This window comes from Panthera uncia (genome assembly GCF_023721935.1).
Source record: "Panthera uncia isolate 11264 chromosome B2 unlocalized genomic scaffold, Puncia_PCG_1.0 HiC_scaffold_24, whole genome shotgun sequence".
Lineage (NCBI taxonomy): Eukaryota > Metazoa > Chordata > Mammalia > Carnivora > Felidae > Panthera > Panthera uncia.
In genome coordinates, this window is record NW_026057580.1 from 98,156,376 (window position 1) to 98,173,212 (window position 16,837).

At 38.8% G+C, this 16,837-nt stretch overlaps 1 protein-coding gene across 5 annotated transcripts in view; it reads right to left on the reverse strand.

The window, feature by feature from the left end:
- Positions 1 to 16,605, reverse strand: part of PLAGL1 (PLAG1 like zinc finger 1) — an 84,865-nt gene extending 68,260 nt beyond the window's left edge. For 3 of the 5 annotated variants that reach the window (XM_049653014.1, XM_049653016.1, XM_049653015.1), the window contains exon 1: positions 5,908 to 16,603. The gene's annotated coding sequence lies outside the window, so the exon portion shown is untranslated. Of the gene's footprint in view, positions 1 to 5,907 lie in introns of all 5 variants that reach the window. The other 2 variants (XM_049653011.1, XM_049653010.1) reach the window with 1 other exon arrangement.
- Positions 16,606 to 16,837: the final 232 nt, after the last annotated feature.

Here is a 16,837-nt window from a genome sequence, read left to right on the forward strand (position 1 = left end):
CAAGAAACATCACCAGACTTCATAACAGTTAAGTCTGCTCATCCAAAGGCAACAATTAAAAGAATAAGTATGCAAACTTTAGACAGGTAGAAAATGCTTGAAACATATACCTGATAAAGATTTCTCATCCAGAATATATAAAGAACTAAAATCATGAACAAAAGATAACCCACTAAAAAAAGTAGGCAAAAGATTTGAATAGCACTTCACAAAAGAAATCTCAATGGCCGATAAATATAAAAAGATAGTTCAACATTATTAATATTCATGGGAATGCAATCAACTTACCCTAAAACCATCAATTTAGCACTTTGGTATATATCCATAAAATAGGAGTATATGTCTGCCAGCAGCAATTTCAAGAACATCTGCAGAAATGGGATTTAGAATGACCAAAAACTGAAAACAAATCAAATGGTCATCAACAAAAGAATAGATAAATGAACTGCAGTCCCACCCGCATAATGCAATACTGTGGAAGAGGGGTCACCAAACTTTTTCTGCAAAGGGCTAAACAGTAAATAGTTTAGTCTTCATAAGTCATACGGTCTCTGTTTTAACTACTCAACCCTGATACATGGACATATTTATGTTCAATAAAATTTTATATGCCAAAATATGTTGTTGGCCCACAGGTCATAGTTTACCACCCTTTGCTATAAAGCCAACAACAAAAAATTACCTATACATGCAACCTGGACAAATGTCTAAAATATCCTGTGAACAAAAGGAAACACACACAAACGTTATAGGATTCCATTTATATGAAGTTCAAGAACACCTGAAAATAATTCATAGTGATAGAAGTCAGGACAGGAGTTGACTGATGGAGAGGAGTGGCTCCACTGTGTGGAAGACACCGGAGGGAACTTTTACAGGGATGAAAATGTGTTCTATCTTTATCCGAGTGGTGATCATACAGGCATACACATATGTAAATTTCATAAAGCCATACACTTTATTTTTGTGCTTTTACTATACATAAATTATAGCTCATTTTGGAGAAAACAAAACTGGACGAAAGTCAAAATAAAGACCTGAAGAAATTATCTAGAATTCAACATGAACAAGAAATATATAATATATACAAAAGATAGATTAAAAGAAATGGATAGACTGAGCAAGTCTAACCAAAGTGTAAGCAGAGTCTTGAAAGAAAGAATAGGAAAAAAAATGGAGGGAAAACTACACGGCAAGAAAAAAGATGAAACTTTCGGGAACTGATGAAAGCCCAACCTTAGAGACAGGAAACAATCAATCCAGGATAAACGAAATGTCCACACCTAGATACACTGTCATAAAACTGTAGACCACAAGATAAAAGAGAAGATCTTAAAGTAAGCAAAAACAAAAACAAAAACAAAAAAACAAAAACAAAGATTAACAACAAATAAGTTATTAGAACTAATGGTAACATTGAAAGCAGAAGTCAATGAAATGATACCTCCAAAAGACCGAGAAAGAAACTGTCAACCTGCAACTGCATACCAGACAACACCATCATTCAAAAGTGTAAAAGATATTTTCAGATAAAGTTCACTGTCAACATTCCTTTAATAAACAAGCTTCTGAAACATATTTGACAAAGATAGATGTGAGATGCAAGAAGGAATGACAAAGGATGCATAAAGAGAAAAAAAATCATGATGTCGAATTTATAGAAGGAAAAAAAACAAGGTGTTAACTAAAACTCCAGATGAGAGGGGCACCTGGGTGGCTCAGTCGGTTGGGCGACCGACTTCGGCTCAGGTCATGATCTCTCCTTCTGTGAGTTCGAGCCCCGCATCGGGCTCTGTGCTGACTGCTCAGAGCCTGGAGCCTGTTTCAGATTCTGTGTCTCCCTCTCTCTCTGACCCTCCCCCGTTCATGCTCTGTCTCTCTCGGTCTCAAAAATAAGTAAACGTAAAAAAAAAAAAAAATTTAAAACTCCAGATGAGAACACGTAATTAACTGGTGTCAAAGCAACCTAGGTTTTTGAATTATTTGCAAGTAGAATTAATAAACTTTAGATTAAGTTGTACATTAAAAAATTTTAAACTACTAAAAGAAATAAAACATTTTCATACTAGTTAAAAGGGAAGAAAACAGAGTATGAAAAAATCCAAAAGGTGGCAAAGAGAAAAAAAAAACACAAAGAAAACAATAAAAACAACCATAAAACAGAATGTTAGCTTTAATCCTAAATATATCATTAATTATACTTTATCTAATTGGACTGAGAGCTCCATTAAAAGACAAAGATTGTCAAAGCAGAACAGGAAAAAAAAAAAATCAGATTTCATCTGTGCTAAAGAGATCTTCTAAACAAATGTTAACTGAAAAGGTGTAACTAGAGTATTCTAAAAATTGATTTTAACGTAATAGGCATTTGGTGGGGAGGCATAGGGCATCACTGTAGAATGACAAATGGTCCAATCTACAGATTTCAAAATACAGCAATTCCAAACTCGTATATACTGTACTTTCAACTTTTACAAAGTGACAGAATTACAAGAAGAAATGAGAAAATTCATTATTTTACTGTGATCTTTTTATTACACCTATTTCAGTCATTGATAGATCAAACAAACCAAAAAACTAGTAAGGTTAAAATGATTTGAACATCACAATTCTTGTGCTTGATCTAAGACACGTGTGTGTGTGCGCACGCGCGTGTGTATTTATGTTTTTATACCTACCTTGCCCCAAAAGTCTGAGTACATATTCTTCTCAATCATTCAAGGCGCAGTTGAAAAACTAACCATGAGGCCACAAAGCAATTCTCAAATTTCAAAGAATGGGTAACATAGAGCCCTCATTTGCTGACTACAGTGCAAGTTAGATATCAATAACAAAAGGATAACTCACAAAACCTTCCACATTTAGAACTAGAGAATACTTCTAAAAAACTCATGGGGAAGGGAAAAAAAATCCTAACGAAAAAATTTTTAATTCTTAGAATTGAAAAAATAGACTAGGTAGAAAGCAACAGTAAATAAAAAAATGTGTAGTATTCGTGGAGACAAATCCATGACCAGAGTGAAGAGCCCAGAAATGAGTCCAAGCATATCTGGGAAGATGTATATGAGAGAGCTGGTACTGGTGCGGGGTTCACTGCCACTCCACACAGAAAAAAAGAGAATGAATTCGTCCTGATCTCACAACATAAATTTAAAAAATACGTATCTATACATCTACAAGGCAGGTAAGTTAAAGAACTAATTGTGTAAAAGAACAGAAACTTTAACACTTAGAAAAAACTTCTAAGTACATTTCCCTAATGGAGGAGAATATCTTAAGACACGAAAACACAAAGAAAAGATTGTCTGCAGTTTACATAACCAACAAAGGATTTGCACCTTGAACCATGTTTTCCAACAGAAATTGCTGCAATGATGGAAGTGTTTTGTTATAGAATATAATACAGTATAATATAAAATAATACAGTAAAATATAATATAATAGCCACTAGTCATATGTAACTATTGAGCACTTGGAATGTGGCCTAAAGTGACGGAGGAATTGAAACTGTTGAAGTGCACAGGACAGCATGTTAACATTTAAAAATCCTCGATGAGGGTCCGTGAAGGTCCGTTAGGTTTTTTATATACTTTTTAGTATTTAAATTTTTCATAAAAGAACTTGATTTTAGCTTATGTTACTGTATAAAATATAATTTCAATTTTATAAAAAAAATACGTAACAGTCACTTTTCGGAAAGCAAACACACCAAATGTTCAAAATGTTATCTATGAATTTTATTTTTCTTCTATTTAAAAAAATTAAATATAAAAGCATATAAACAATTCAATGAACATAGACCTATCCACCCTACAAGTTATGAAATAAAACATTACGGATATTGTGTAAACTCCCTAGATACCTATCCCTGATCACAACTTTTCTCTTTTTAAAGAAAAGCTAGGAAATATGAATAGACTAGAGCCCTGGATTCAGGCTTCATTTCGCAACACCCATATTTTAATAGATTTGGGGGGATACTTTGTGATACATAGACATTACATATATCGTTTAACAAAGAGTAATAAAAGCAAACACTGATGTAACCATTGCCCAGGTCAGGAGATAAAGCATGTCCAGCATCCAAAAGTCCTCAGTATGTCCCTTCTCAATCTCCCCGCTTCCGCCTTGATCCCCCCAGGAGAAAACCACCAGCTTGACTTTTAGGGTATCAATTTATTCACAACTACTCCTTACTTTTCATGCCTATATATGAATCTCTAAACAACAGCTTTATTTCACCAAGTTCTGAATTTCTCATAGAATACTGAATGATATCCTCTTCAACAACCTGAGGTTTTTTTTGTCTGCTGGTTTTCTTTTTTTTTTTTTTTTTTTTTTTTTGGTTGGCTCAACATTATTGAGACATTTATGTTGAAACACAAAACTACTTCATTCACCACTGTTCTGGGTAGGTTCCATTTTATGAATATAATTTACCGTTCTCCTTCAGATAGACAACAAGGCATCCAGCTTTGGAGTATTACAAATAACACCATAGTAAACCTCATACATGTCTGCTTGTGTATATGTATGAAAATTTATCTAGGGCAGTGGCTTTCAAACTTTTTTGACCATGACTCATACTAAGGAATGACGTTTTACATCATGACACACATCTGTGTGTGTATAAAACTGAAGGGGGGGGGGGGTTGTTTCATGAAGCAAATACCCGATGACCTGAGACATAGTCTGTTATTTTCTATTCTCTGTTAATTCGTGTTTTACAAATTCTGATCATTATCCACTTAACTGATTTCACGACTCACTAAAATGGGCTTCCAACTTTGAAAAACATCGCTCTAGAGGATAAACACCTAGGGGTGGGACTGTTCAGGATGTGTAACACAGACATCGGACAGGGGCAACTTTTCTAGATCCTTAACTTTTAAATAAGTGTTTTTTTATCTGAGTGTATATAAATATGCCACTATGTAATTTTAGAGCCAAAACTTTAAAACATCAGACTGTTTTATCTCTTCCTTCGGTCATAAAACAGAACTAATCACTTACCATGTGCTATGTATCCACTGGACTCCGAGCGAGACTGATGGGTTAATACACAGGGGGGTGGGGAGGACATAAGGGACCCGGACCTCAGTGAGGCCCCAGAAAGCTCACAGGAGGGGCCTCCGATCCTGCCTGGGGAGGGAGGGGTTAGGGAAGGATTCCTGGAAGAAGGAGGACCTAAGCTGAGTGCTTCTATTTTTAATTTTTATTGGTTTCCTAAAACATAAAAGTAACACGTTTGTTGGGGGAAAAAAGTCAAAATTACAGAAGTATATTTATTAAGAAGTAAAAATCCCCACCACCGTCCTTAAAGTTTCATGCTGAGACTAAATAACCAAAGTTGCATTATCAGTTATCCTAATGTAGTAAATTTTTAGGAGCCCCCACTCTTAAACAGTTTTAAGGGTGTATCTGACAGAGTCCGTAATATTGAAGGATAAAACGAATCACATTTTCCATAATGAACATGAATGCAGACGTTTCATGTTTAGTCACGTTACCACTTTTAAGAGACTTTTTTCTTCTCTTTTCTTTTTTTCCTTTTTGGCCTTTTGGCAAGGTTAGCGTGCCAGGTTTCAAAAGTCGAGTCTATTTACTGCATACCAAATACACACAAATGCTTCAAAAAGCGGCATTAAAAACGGCCAGCTGAAAGAATGTTTTGTTCAAGTCAACTTGGCTTGGCCGGTGACAATTTGTCGGAGTTTCACACTTCGTCCCGAGGAGCCCCGGACCCCGTCACGTACGCGGCGCGTCGGCACCGGCACACCCTCCCCAGCGCGGCACGGAGCCCAGGACGGTCCTCGCTCCGCGGCAATGCCGCCGCCCCGCCGCCCCCCAGGCCCGCAGCGGGCCCCACCGCCACCGAGCCGGGCCACGAGCACCCCAACCACCTACCCTGCGGGGTCAAGAGCCCCCCGGAACTCAGGCGAGGCAGCTCGGGCGCGCCGCCTCCGCGGCCATGACGGCGACCCGGGGAAGCACCCCGCGCGCCAAGGCCCGCGGTCCGCCGGGCTGGGAGGAGAGCCGCCCCGTCCGTTCGTCCGTCCGTCCGCCAGGAGAGTGAGGCCAGAATACGCCCCAGACGTGTCTAAATCAAGGCTCGGGGCGGTACCGACGGGCTGAATGACAAATGGCAGATGCCGTGGGCTTTGCCGCCCTCGGCAGCCGCGAGGATGGCTGCGCCGAGGAGGCCGCGCACAGGCGGAGCCCGGGAGCCGGAACGGCGCGTCCGCGAGGAGGGCGCTGGGGCCCCTGGCGGGGGCGTCACGTGGCAGGAGGAGGCCCCGCTGGGGAGCCAGGGGGTCGGCGGCCTGGGCGGAGGAAGAGGACAGACGCCCAGACGCCTGGCCGATTGAGTCATCCGTGTGGGCTAAGCCAAGGTCGCCCAGGTGCAGAGCTGGCGCAGGTAGACCCGAAGCAGCCCGAAGCCCCGTACGGTATCGAAGACTGTTCCCTCAAGTCACCACCAGGATGAGCCGCCCCGAGCCAAATCATAAACGAGAAACACGACAGATGCTAGGAGAACGCTGCAATAAGCCGGATTCACTTACCTCCTATCCGTGCAGTGTTGAAATAATGGCAGCCTAACTGTGACCACTAATTGTGAGCCAGGCACGGTTCTAAGCGCTTCGCAGGTAAATAAAGTAGTCCTCGTGACTACCCTGGGAGAAGCACTTCTACTCCCGTCTTTCACTTGAGGATACTAAGGCACAGAAAGATTAGACGGAAATGATTGTATGGTTCTGGAATCCTACTATGTACGCTTTAAGTAATTCAAAAATATTCAGTGCTATTTGAATTTAAGAAAAAGAAACGGAAGCAAATCTCCAGCAGTTGCTTTCTTTGCTACACGATATACATTCCTAAAAGAGGCCTATAAACGTGAAGCAAAATGAAAGGCACGAAGAGTTCACTGCAGATTTCAGACAGTCTCCTAGCTTTGAAATAGAGGTTAAGCGCATCGTACAATTCTACCCACCTTCATCGCAATCTTCCAGTTTCCACTGCTTGCATTACTCTTGGCTTACTGGCTCTTAGAACATTCACAAGTTCTTATTTGCCCACCTTATTCTCCCAGATGTTCAGTCTTAATTCTGTATTTGAACGAATTCAATATTCATCATAATGTATGCATTCCTAAATTCTCTATTTTTATTTCTTAATGGCCTGCCCTCTTTTCCAAGTAGTTTTCTTAAGGAAGGTTTATAGAATACCTTAAGGTTTTATCTGCTTTTTAGCTCTACACATAAAAACTGAGCAGGGTAAATATTTTGGATTCACACCTTTCTTCAAACCTAACAGAACAAAATGGCAATCGCTTCTTTGATTTTTGACATCAGATTTTTGTGGAGAGATCTGAATCCTTGTGATTTTCTCCCTGGGAGGTAATCTGATTTTTCTACTTGAATGCCTGAAGAGTATTTTTCTTTTTTTTTTTAATCATTAAAACCAGATCCCTATCTGGGCTATGTCTCAGTGGCAATTATTCTCTATCAGCATTCCCCTCCCAGTATATAGTGTGATCTTTCAGTTTATGGATTCCATTCTCCTTTTCTTAGTATAGCATCCCATTCATATTATACATCTGAGTAAGTTTATCTTTCATCAGTTGGATTTTTTACTACAGAGTCACCAGTTGTTCTTATACTTGATTTTTGTCCTTCCGCATCCATCTTCTTGTGATTTGCACGTACTCCAATTCTCTCAAAATATTCTGTTCACTTATTTTTCTAGTTTACTGGATTTTAAAATCATGGTTTTAAACCTTAATTTTCTTAGCTATGCAATTTCCCTTTTCATCACATTCTCATCTTATACTCTCCTTAGCTGTTCTTCCTGTATTCTTTTTTTTTCCTGTAGTGTGAAACACATATAAAGAATACAAATTTCTGCTCATGAGTTATGTTTTCTTCCAGCCATAGTTTCTTGTCTTTTACAGGCTATTTTCCTTTCTTCCCACTCCCATGTTATAGCATGTTTGCATAATAGCTATGTCATTATCTCTTATCTTATTTATCCTTAAAAGTTGATACCAGACCGTGTATTTGCACTCATATGCTGGGAGTGAATTCCTGGTGCACTTTTCTCTTCGCCTGAGATGTGTTGGTCTTCTCTAACCTGAGCTTCAGTTTTAGGGTTGAGTGTGGTTGCTATCTACCCCCCTTTCTGCCACTCGAGGGTTTAAGGATGAGAGGAGGGGCAATGGGGGATTGAAGAACTCAGCTTGAAATGGAGCATAGAGCTTGCTGGGAGAAGTCAGCCATCACTTCTGAAATTCCTTAAATCCTCACCAGCCCTCCTTCAAGCCAGGCAAGGAGTAGCCCATGCCTGTGAACTTCAGTTCGTTTGCCCATTTTAACATAGTACCCCAGAAGGTGGCGAACTTTCCTGCTTCCAGCAAAAATCCAACAGTGGCTCATAAAGATTCCTAGACGTTTTACGGGGATGCCACCGACTTCTTTCCCAATTGGAGGACATTTGTGAAGATTCTCAAAATTTGGTCTGATCATCTTTTTCCTCAGTATGTCTTGTGGGGAGAGGGGTGGAAGGTTGTAGACATATATCACATTTAGTGGAATCTCTGGTTTCTTTGCTTTCCCATCACTTCTCACATTTTACATTATACATTATGTTACATTATAAGGTACTTCTTTCTTTGGTTGCAGGTGAGCTGTTTTACTTTGTGTGGTTTAGGGTTTTAATTTTGATTTTTTTAGTGTTTTCTTTGTGCCGTATTTATCCATAAGTCAGTTAACCAGACTCCCTTATTGGTAATGAATTGTATGAAAATCCTTTTTAAGTTATCTCCACAAAGTTCTTCAAACATCTATATGTTGACTTGGTAACTGTAATACCCTCCTTTTCCCTAAGCCTTCCCTCAATGACCCGTGCCTTTGGATGACAGTGTGCCCCAACAAAGGTTCTGGAGCAGAGATTGCAAACTCCAATCTCTATGAAGTTTAAAACAATGAGGAATGAGATTGTAGTAAAGTGAAAAGAACATTCTTTGTGCAAGGGGCAGATGCTGTACAGCTCAAGCCAATTGCCACCATGTTGGAATTCAGGGCACTATTGCCAAATCTCTATAATTCAGGACAAGCTCGGTATCTGGCCTTTAAATATAAAATTTCCTAATTTTGGAAATGGTGTGGAGGCCAAATGAAGTACCTCTCAAGGCCAAACTGGACCCATGGGTTACGAGTGTGGTCCCAGTTATAGAGAAGCACTCAGCATAAATTCCATGATCTGTTTTATTTTTGTAAGCATTTTGAGATACAGGCTTATTCTTCAGACTCTCTTCAATGACTTCTTAAAATGTCTTTAGCAAGTATAAAGCAAGAAGATTCATGCTGACATATTTACAATTTGATACAGCATGTTAGGACCCAGCACTTTCAGGAACAGATGTTACCAGGGGTAACAGCTATGATTGGGCTAAAATCAATACCATGTGAGCAGAGTGTTTACATAGATATGACAACCTTAAAAATAGCAGGAAAAAATATTTTCAATTGATGCAGAAAACACCTTTGACAAAATCCAACACCCATTCTTGAAAAAAAAAAAAAAAAACAACAGGAAAGAAAAGAAACTTCTTCAAGTTGATAATGGACGTATTTGTTTCCTATAGCTGCTGCAATAAATTACCACAAGTTTGTGGCTAAAACAAGAAATTTATTCTCTCTCAGTCCTGGAGGCCAGAAGTACAAAATCACCGTGTCAGTGGGGCTTCACTCCCTCTAGTGGCTCTAGAGTAGAATCCTTCCTTGCCTCTTCCAGCTTTTGGAGGCTGTTTCCTTCCTTCTCTGGTTTCCTTGGCTTCCTTGGCTTCTGGCCACATCACCCTTGGCATCTGGCCTCCCACCTCTGCCTCCGTTTTCACATCGTCTTATCCTTCTGTGTGTTGTGTGTTTTCTCTTCTGTAGGTCTAGCTTACCAGACACTTGCCATTGGATTTAGAACACACCTGAATTACTTGGGATGACCTCATCTCAAGATCATTAACTACATCTACAAAACCCCTTTTTTTCCAAATGACGTAACATTCTCAGTTTGGGGGATTAGGACATAGGCATATCCCACGGGGGGGGGGGGGGGGGGAAGGGGACACCTTTCAACCTTCTATAATGGGCAAAATCCCAATTGGCTCTGCTGTGGAAATTGACTAGCTGATTCTAAACTTCATATGGAAATGAAAAGAACCTAGGATAGCAAAACAGAAAAAGAGGTTAAAAGTTGGGAGAATTACACTACTTGATTTTAAGGCCTATAAAGCTACAATAATCAAGTCAGGATGGTATTGGCATAAGGATAAATGGAACAGTATATGGAGTCCTGATATAGAGCCGCACAATATGATCTATTGATTGTGGACAAAGGTACAACATAATTCTTTCTACTGGAAAAAGGTAAATGGTGTGAAAACTGGTTTGTATGGAGAAAAAAACCCAGCTTATATTTATACTTCACATCATATACAAAAATAAAATCAAATTAGATCACAGACCTAAATAAAAAAGAAAGACAATAAAACTTTTAGAACTGTCCTGTGCAATAAGGTAGTCACTAGCCATGCTATTTAGCACTTAAAATGTGGCTAGTCCAAACTGAAATGTGCTATAAGTATAAACTGCAGTCTAGCTTTTGAAGACTTATGATAAGAATATAAAATATCTCAGTAATTTTTATATTGATTACCTGTTGAAATAATATTTTGGACATATTGGTTTAAATAGAATATATAATTGAAATTAACTTCAGCTTTTTTTTTTAATGTTGCTACTTAAATCTTAAAGTTATATATGTGACTCATAATGGTTTTGTTTGACAGGACTGTTCTAGAAGAAAAATCTAGGAATAGCAAAGACTGCTTGGGTTGGATATAAAAAGCAACAACCATGGAAGAATAAATTGGTAACCGGACTTTATCAGAAATAAAACCTCCTGTTCTTCAAAAGGAATTAAGAAGCCACGCCACATACTGAGAAAAAAAAAATATTCACAATACATAGATCTGACATAGGACTTATATCAGAATATTTAAAGAATGCATACAACTCACTAATACAATAAATGCAATAGAAATGGTCAAAGACTTAAAAAGATACTTCATCAAAGAAGATATCTGAATGACCAATAAGTGCATAAGTGACACTTGATGTCACTTCCCCAATGACCATTAGAAATTAAAATCACAGTGAAATACCACTGTATACCCACTGGAATGGTTGAAAATTCAAAGACTGACAATACCAAGTGTTCTAAACAACGTGGGAAATCTAGAATTCTCATACACTGATGGTGGGAATATAAAATAGTACAACCTTTCTGAAAAACTGAAAGTTTCTTATAATGGTAAACACATACTTATACTATATACCCAGTAATCCCACTCCCAGGTATTTATCAAAGAGAAATAATAACTTACCTACACAAAGACTTCTACACAAATATTCACATTAGCCCCAATCTGGAAACAAATGGTAAGAAAATGAGCAAACAGGGCACCTGGGTGGCTCAGTAGGTTAAGCGTCCGACTTCGGCTCAGGTCATGAGCTCACAGTTTGTGAGTTCGAGCCCTCATCGGGCTCTGTGCTGACAGCTCAGAGCCTGGAGCCTGCTTTGGATTCTGTCTCCTTCTATCTCTGCCCCTCCCCCCACTTGTGCTGTCTCCCAAAAATAAATGTAAAAAAAAAAATTTTTAATAAAAAAAAAAAATGAGCAGATGATCATCTCATAGATGAATCTAAAAAACATTATGCTGAGTAAAAGAAGCCACACATAAGAGAAGACCTGCTATATAATTTCATTTATAGGAAATTTTAGTGGGGGAGAATCTAATCTATAGGAATAAAAACCAGATCAGTGTTTTCCTAGGGTGGATGGAGATGAGGCATGAGGGAACTCTGTGGGGTAATGGAAACGTCCTAGATCTTGATCAATGAGATAACTACATGGATCTATATATTTGTCAGACTTTGCCAAATACTACGCTTCCAATGAGTACATTTTGTTATATGTAAATTAAATCTCAGTGAAGTTCCTCTTCTATTCTTACCTGCATGGAATGGGGAGAAAGAAATTATAAGACTGTTTTTATCCTCATCTACTGTAGTTGGAATTAGTATTTACCTTCTGCTTTTTTGTTAACTTTTTCATGAACACCCCCTTATTCATTATCACTTCATTTTCTCACCTGTGTGGGTTTAAATGGCAGAGATGAAACGCAAATCCACGTCTTTCCTCGGACGCCTAATCCAATGTTCTTTCACAATACAAGCAGCATTCTGCTTAACAGATTTGAACCAGGCAACTTGAAAAAATCTTTTAGTGAATTCAACTCAACAAATATTCAATAAGTGTTCAGATTTAATTTTCTTTAACCAAAATATAAGTAACACCTTAAAACCTAAATAAACATTTAGTTCTTTTGAGGCCCTTGGCTTCTGGCCAAATTACCTTGCTCACTGGCCTTCTGCTGGCCTTCCTCAATCTCCAAGTCCCTTCTTTTTTTAGAGACTGTAATTCTTGGCTCATAGGGCTCTCTCCCCTTCCTTACACTTGTCACTATTTGCAACGACTTCTCTATCCAGGTATCACTTCCTCAAACAGGACTCCCATGAGAACATTATTTTTCCCAAAGCAAAACTGATTAATGTCCATTTCTATCTTGAACAGAGTGACATGTGGTGAACATAATAAACTGACAAGGCAATGTTTGGTATATGTAGTTCCTCTACTGACATTTTTTTTACGTTATGTGGTAAAGTTCTCCTGTTATATGCATATTGGAAAGTGTAACAAAATAATCATGTTGCTTCACCATGTACCAAGGATCAGGATGGTATGTGAGACAAGAGAACATGGCTGCTTGTGGCTCCTGACGAAGTGAGGATGATCCACTGATTTAAGCAGCTGTGTTTTTTGTTTTTATAGTAATATGTATGGATGTAATTCAAATTATATGAAGTATGGAGAAGAATTTTTTTTTTTTTTAAAGAGCGAGACCGTGCATGCATGCGAGAGAGAGTAGGGGAAGGGCAGAGAGAGAGAATCTTAAGCAGGCTCTGTGCCCAATGCGGAGCCCGACACGGGGCTCCATCTCAACAATCCTGAGATCATGGCCTGAGCTGAAATCAAGAGTCAGACGCTTAGCCAACTGAGCCACCCAGGCGCCCTTCCAATTTTTAAGTAGGAAAATTTTTAAGTAGCTTGAAATGAAGAAAATAGCAAAAAGATGGGGGGAAAAAAACATTCACCTTTTATTAATAAACAACCAGAACCAGTCAGAAGTGATTGAAAATAGATTCAGTGGCATCAATTTTCACTCCTGTTTCATGTAGCATAAAAAAACCAAGTTGACAATGACCAAATGCTGACCTTTGGAGTGAAAAGTAAAAGTAGTGTACAAACGCCAAATATTGATATATATTTTTCTACTATAATTAAAATTTCCTCACAAAATTCAACAACAATAGGCAAAAAGGTACAAGACAAAGGGAAGGTGGTAGAGGCTTTTCATTACTTAGGAGTACCAGCCACTTATTCAAAGTAAAAGCGGATGTATGGCAGGCTGACCATACCTATTTCTCTTCTCCCTCCCAGAGCTCCGCCAAAACAGGGACATCAGAAGAGAGACATGAGCCACAGTTGAAAGAGTTCACCAGATTTTAAAGGACGAAAATCAAATGCAGGAGTGGTAAGTAACTTAAGAGTGGAGAAGTACCTACTGAGGGGCTGGATACTCAGGGGGACCAGTGTGCAAGAAGTCGAGTGTGGCGTTGTCAGGAAAGCGTTGGTTGAAAGCCTTTATTTTGCACACAGGGCAATTAGGTGACCAGATCCGTTCTCACACCCTGGGTAGTCTGGCAACCACACTTCCACCACCCCAGAGGAAACCAGAGTTATTATCTGGATGAACTAAATGGAGAGAGATGTTGAGACCCATAAGGTCAGAGGATTAAAACAGAAGAATTACTGAATATCTAGAAACTGAACTAAGGCACCAGATACTATTTGGTTTTAAATCTGTCGTATACTTTTTATTCAAAATTTTTGAAAGCATTAAAAAAATTAAAACAACGAGCACTAATTGCACTAACTGCGTAACTGCTTCATCATATTTTTTTATTGTTCATCTTAAATTTTCTCTTTCTTTTTGGTATTAGCAGTCTGATAGCCTGCCTGCCCTGTTAGTCCACGGACTTTACCAACAGTTACTCGTGATTATCAGAAGATATATTTTACTTCCCCTCCCAAAATGTCCCTAGTGACTCTTAAGTCTCTGCTTTAACACAAATTCCTATACCTTTACCCTAGAGAAGGGATTAGTGAACTATGGCCTGCGGGCCAAGTGTAGTCCCTAGGTCTCCTACCATACAGCCTGCAGGCTAAAAGTTCTACATTTTTTAGATGTTTCGGAAAAAAAAAATCAAAACAAAAATATCTGGTGATATGAATATTATACGAAATTAAATTTCAGTAGCCATAAATAAAGTTTTATTGGAACACAGCCGCTCTCATTCATCTATTGGAACACATATCATCTATGGCTGCTTTCATGCTATAACAGCAGCCATCTTGTATGTATGGCCCACAGAGCTGAAAATATTTGCTTGCCAGTCCTTTACAGAAAAAGGGCTGACACATGCCCTAGAGGTCCAGGCACAATCCTGACCTCAGCTCAAACTCTCATCTCTTGTTTTCTTTTTGTCCTTTGGCCTCCAATCCTCAATTATCCTGCAAGGTAATCTCATCTCAGATTACCCTGAGCTTCCCTGTCTCCTCTTTCTCTCTATTCCTATGGCTACCTATCCTACTGCCCTTTCCCTTGTGCCCTCTGATCCTCTCCACAATAGCAAGGCTGTGCATCTCCCTCCTTCTCCTCAAAGCTCTCTCCAGCTCTTCACTTTTACTAAAATGCCTGGCTCTCCTCAAAGATACCCTACACCCAAGGACATGGTTGGCAATTCCCAGTGGCCACACCACACTAGGAGAGCTTAAAAAGACAGGATGATTCTTACCCCCATCCCTACTGCTAAATCATTGCTCCTTTATTCACATAATAAGACATCTCCTTTTGGGCCCAGGACATCTGGCTCCTCCACAATTTCCCCACCGCTATTACAATCATCTAAGGACTGATCCACTATAGACCTTGAACAATGGAGGACTTTGGCAGTTGGCTCATATAATTTCTCCAATTGCCCCATCTTCCTGTGCCAATTCAACATCTACATGGGTGATTTATGCAATACCTTGGTCTTAGAATTCCTTCACTTCCTCCTAATGAAAAGACCTTCTCTCTATTCAAACTATCTTCTGAATCCATGACAACCTCCTAGACCTTCAACAGCCTGGAACAGCTCCATCCTAAAAATTTCAAACTCCAGCATCCCAACTTCTGACTGCAACTTCCGACCTTTTCAGGTCTCTCACTCTCTGCTCCCAGGATATTTATTCTGCAGTGAAACACACACACACACACACACACACACACACACACACACACACACACCCAACATGCATGCGTACCTCCTCTGGTTTCAGTTTCTTCCCTAGCCAGCCTAGATTGCATAACTCATGATCTCCCCATGGTCTTCTTCATTTTGACACCCTGCCTTTGCATTGAACCAATCTCCAAAGCTACATCCCAGTCAACTGATAAGCATAGAAGGAATAATTTAGAAAAGTAATATTTATAACTATAATAAAAATTGATACATGCAAGAATCACCAAAGGATGCTAGAACTACTGAGTGAAAATTAGAGAGGAATAGGATATTTATAGTACACATAGTTTCTAAGCATCTATTTCCCCATAAATTTCTTAACAATTAAAAAAGGGAAAACCGTAACTTGACAGCAAAGAAACCTAGCAAATACCGCCTTAACCAAGTGATGAAAGTTGGTATCATCAACGATGGGGTAGATGGACATATGCTTCTTGATGCAATGCATGGATAAGGACACATCACATACGTAGTATTCCTGCTAGAAACAGAACCTAAATTTACAAGAAGGAAACAAACAAATCAGAACTGAGGGACATTCAAAAAAAGACTAGACTGTATGTTCCAAAAACATCAATGTTATGGAGGACAAAGCTAAAAAAATCTTCCATATTGAATGAGATTCAAAATTCCACTGAATGCAATGCCTGGTAAGTCCTGGAGTATTCTTTTAAGCTACAAATTTTTTGCTGGCTGCTTCATTTGGTGAATCACATGACTCTTAATCTTGGGGTTGTGAGTTTGAGCCCCACACTGGGTGTAGATATTACTTAAAAATCTTAAAAATATATATTTAAACAATTGAAGAAACCTGAATATGGACTATATGTTCAATACTATTGTCCTGAGGTTAAATTTCTTGAGTAATAGTTGTACGGTCATTATGTAGAAGGTGGTCATGGTTCCTAGGAGATAAATGCTGGAATGTTTATGGTTCAACACTCAAAGTCTAACTTACATTCAATGGTTCAACACACATATCACATATATGAAAATGATAAGGCAAATGTGTAAATATTAATAATTGGTGAATCTGCATTTAGGATATAGGGGAGTTCATTCTTTCAACTTTTTGTTTTTGAAAGCTTCAAAACCACAAAAAGTTTATAAAAAACTCCAGCTCATATCCAACTACCTACAATGCTCCCATAGTCAGGCTGTTGAGAACTGCTAGAAAAACTCCTACAAATGAAAACGTGATTGAAGACTGAGCTATGCCCAATATTGCTTATTCAGCTCGCCACTCATTTGCTGGGGAGCTTTTCAAAACCTTTATCCCTCTCCTCAAACCATCTCAAACACCCTCACCATCT